This window comes from Taudactylus pleione, unplaced genomic scaffold (assembly GCF_031769625.1).
Source record: "Taudactylus pleione unplaced genomic scaffold, aTauple2 ptg001460l, whole genome shotgun sequence".
In the NCBI taxonomy this organism is placed as follows: Eukaryota; Metazoa; Chordata; class Amphibia; order Anura; family Myobatrachidae; genus Taudactylus; species Taudactylus pleione.
Window position 1 is genome coordinate 141,353 of NW_028285858.1, and position 4,900 is coordinate 146,252.

A 4,900-nucleotide genomic window follows, 5' to 3' on the forward strand; every position below is an offset into this window, starting at 1 on the left:
CATCAATTGCAACATTAGTTTGCCTCTTGATACATTGTAATAACAATATCTCTGATAGATATTTTAATTGTCTCAAAGTTCATACCTCTGTAGTGAGTATAAATCTGCATTTGACTATTTTGACAATAAACGAATCGAATAACCAACTTCGTCCGTTATTCAGTATGTTTTCTGTTATTAAACACACAACATATACTTAACCCTTGATTAGAAATAGATACCTGATAAAGTAATTGAGTTATTAAAGGTGATTGAATACTTCAATCATATGTTCTTTATAACTTGTTAATTGTGTCTACAATCATGTCGTTTAATTGCAGCACTCCAATTCCATACCATCAAAATATCATATCATTGGTGATAATAATTTTGTTATGATATTTGTCTGTGATTATGATCACATTATATACCCCCAATGTGTAACTTGTTTGTATAACCCCTAAAGCAAACCACATTTAATTGAAACAGAACCAAACCTGTTTTGTCCAGTATCTGATCGTGAGACAACAGGGTTGCTTGATATAGACTAGTACTATATTGTAGTTCTCACCACATCGATAAATTAATTTATTTATACTGATTTATACATGAATTTCTTTCAGTACTGCTCAATATACAGCAGGTAATAATAGTGATGTGTGGGTTGTTTCACAGAGTAAATAAGGGTATTCGTCTCAAACAATATTTTATGGACACACTCGTCCTAGTCTCGTGGTATTCTCCGGCATGCATGTAATCAGCACTACTAGCCGCGGCTTCACTGCCGTCTGTTCCCGGAACGAGTACCAGAGCAGTATGATGGTAATAACAAATTATAACATTTAGGCAAAACTATTTCAGTCTGGACACGTGCGTCCTATTGACCCAGCGGGCTTTCAGGTGTTGATGTAAATTTCGCCGGATGTCCGGCTTCTTCAGGGCAAGCCAAGCGCTCAGCCTTACTCCGTTTAAATAGCCACCCCCAGACTACCGTAGTTAGGGGGCGTGTCTATTGGAACTTCAATAATATGATAGATGTATGTATTCAAACTCATTATATGTAGATATGATCTCTTTTCAATATATGATCATCTTCTTAATTATTAATACACATGGATCATTTAAATTAATGGTCGTCCTATATTATGCCTCCATAATAATTTGTTCATAACATAATAATTATTTGAACCTAAATAAAATCATGGATGTTTAGATAAAATTTTGTGTATGAAACATGTAAAAAATTATGTATTTGATATGTTCCTTTTTATAGATATACATGGGAATAATACATCCAATATTCATTATATCTTGTTCATCTATACAATATTTATTAAATTAATAAAGATATGAGAATATTAGTGTATATAATTATTGTTATTTATTATACCTTAATATTTTTTAAATGGTGTTATAAGTGTGAAAAAAGGGATGTATTTGTGAGAAAAAAATATATTTTTATTAGTTCAAGTTATATATGATATCATTATTATTCTAATATTCTTATTATATATATAATATCAATACATAAATTATTATAATAATCTAATGAATGTGAATAAAATACTAACTTGTTGAATAGAAAGTATCTTGTGAATTAAGTGCTCTGTGTCATGATATAATTATATATGGTGCTTGAGTAAATAGTGAAATAAAAAATATATACTGTGAAGAAATTAATATCTCACAAAAATAAATGAATGAATATAATAATAAAATAATATGTATTATTATTGTGAGTGAGGTGAAAAAAACGTGAAAAAATGTCTATATCAAGCAACCCTGTTGTCTCACGATCAGATACTGGACAAAACAGGTTTGGTTCTGTTTCAATTAAATGTGGTTTGCTTTAGGGGTTATACAAACAAGTCACACATTGGGGGTATATAATGTGATCATAATCACAGACAAATATCATAACACAATTATTATCACCAATGATATGATATTTTGATGGTATGGAATTGGAGTGCTGCAATTAAACGACATGATTGTAGACACAATTAACAAGTTATAAAGAACATATGATTGAAGTATTCAATCACCTTTAATAACTCAATTACTTTATCAGGTATCTATTTCTAATCAAGGGTTAAGTATATATTGTGTGTTTAATAACAGAAAACATACTGAATAACGGACGAAGTTGGTTATTCGATTCGTTTATTGTCAAAATAGTCAAATGCAGATTTATACTCACTACAGAGGTATGAACTTAGAGACAATTAAAATATCTATCAGAGACATTGTTATTACAATGTATCAAGAGGCACACTAATGTTGCAATTGATGCATAACACAACATATTAACTCTGCTCCAGAAAACAGCTAAACTCAAGCCAGATATTAGTGAGCAGATACATTTACCCCTTGTATTAATAAACCCAGACAATATGTCTGGATAAGTACTACATTACCCAGCGGCCTTATCAGGGTTATTTTAATCCACACTCTTTTCTTTACTATACACACTATAGACTTCATTCAGAGTCGGTCGAAGCGGCCGCACGGTCGTACGCAGCCGATGTTCGCTTATCTGCGCATGCGTACAGTTCGCAATGCGCGTGCGCAAACTAGCGGCTACGATCAGAAATTTCTCTCTCCTTGAACACCGCCAGGTCGATAGTTTGAGTGACAGATTGTGGCGTTTGTGGGTGGTAACATGGGAAGGTGCTTGAAAACGGGGGTGTGGAGATCCGAACGCAGGCGTGCCTCATTATGCAAATGGCGTTTTAAGGGAGTGCATAATTAACAAAGTAGTGTCATGGCACACGTGACAGGGGAGGTTTTACACTGACATGATCGTAGAGCTTAAGAGAGGGTCAGGTCAACCTTTAGCTCTATGACCAGTTCCGATGGCATACGATGCTCGCGATTAATCCTTATGTAGCCAGAGATGACGTGTTATGCGTACGAGATGTGGGCGTATTTTTAGCGATCCGACCGCATACACCCCTTGGTCGGCCAGCTAACGATCCGACCTTAGGGACGCAACATGCATGTGCATCATTTGCATATCCGGCCCCTTTTTCTATACGACCGTGCGGCCGCTTCGACCAACTCTGAATGAGGTCCTATATCTATATTTTTTAATTACTGTGTTACTACATATTTTTTGTTTTATTGATATACTAATAAAAGTTATTTTTTAACATTATGTAAACATCAGTACTAATGACAGCCCAGCCTCCCCTCTCATCTTTAAGTTTCACCCTAGAGTGCACCCGCGAGTCTCACAGACTTTTCCTTCTTTTCTAAAACATGTATATATTATGTGAGCAGGGTAGCACCATCTCATTTATTCCTTTTCATACAAATAGGAAAGGACTAATATAATCAGGAATAGGTGAATAACCACACCGAATAATTAAAAGGAAGGTCAAGATTTTTCAAGTCACGATTCAAATTATTGGGATCAGTGCGGTTTTTTGCTACACCCTATAACCTATATGCACACACATGTGCACACACATGCACACACGCTATCTTTCATACTCACCTATGTATCCCTGAAACCATCACATATACTTGTCCAGTAGAATATCCATAGGGTACCTGCAATAAAAAAATCCATACTCACCTCCTCCTCTGCGTGGATCACGTCCTCTTCATTCCATGTAGCATCCCCGGGCTTGGCAAAACAAAAAAACACAAATACCCGGACCCACTCTAAGGACAGTACTACCTGATTGATGGCTCAGCCGCAGGATTTCACTATAGAAATCCCGGTGCGGAGTGCTCATTGGCTGAGAGAGGCGAGCCTTCCACCTCTCAGCCAATGAGCGGTACTTCAGGTTATTTTCGCGCTCATTTAAAAATATGGCACCTCAGCGCCATTTTTTAAATTCAAAGATGACTGCTGTGAGCCAATCGCCACCAGCGCTAGTGTACCATTTTGTTGCTCTTCTCCCTTGCAGGTGGCCCAATTTACTGCTCCCGTCCCTGATGGTTATTACATTTCACAAAACCTACTGAATTTCTACCATCCACACCGCTCTGTCTCCTCCCCCATCCACCCCACTCTTATCCAATCTGCGCAGCTCTATCTTCTGCATGTTGCATAGACTGGAATTTCATCATTTTTTTTAGTTTGAGTGGCAGAAATTCAGTAGGTTTTGTGAAATTTTAGTTCATGTCTAAGAAGCCTTAATGGGACATGTGAAACCTTAAGTATTTTTGTTTATGAAATATGTATACCGTATGTTACAATGTGTACCTATTGAGACCTATTGAAAACATCTGTATCCTTAAGTGACCATTGGTGAATAAGTGTACTCCTATGGTTGTCATGGATCATATTGTAAGTAAATATCAAAGTATTAACTGTAAAACTCTTTAATACTTGAAATCAGCAGTTATAAGAACAGTTTATTATTATCATTCTCCAGCATTCTATTAAGTGTCTTATGTACTTGTGCCATTTATAGTTATTATATGTGATGCTAATAGAGGGTACCTTTCATCTCTATACTTTGATAGAAGAACTGGGTCAGGTTACGGCCTAGGATCGGCAGTTACTCAGCCCAGCACCGACTTCCCCTGACTTCTCGAGCGGTCAGATGACAGGTGCGGTGGTGAGTGATGCGCTGAGGAATATGCCTTAGGTTCACTTCGACTCCCATGTGTGGCTCTGTGACTTGGTTACTGAGGTTGCCGTCACGGGCGAAGCCATGATAGTCTTCATCACCTGCCTAATCCTGCGTCCAATGGTAGCATGGTTGTTGTCAGCTGACACTGTCCTCCAATAGACTGCTACCTTAGGGTATATAACTGAGCTCTGGACATCAGGAAGTTGCCTGTACAACCTCGCTACTACTGGTGTATGCTTGCCGTCACTTCGTTCCACGTTCCTTGCTTTTTCCCCTCTCGAGTCATTTCTAGTCTCTCTCTCCTGTGCCAGTGGTGTGTCTGAGTTCCCAGC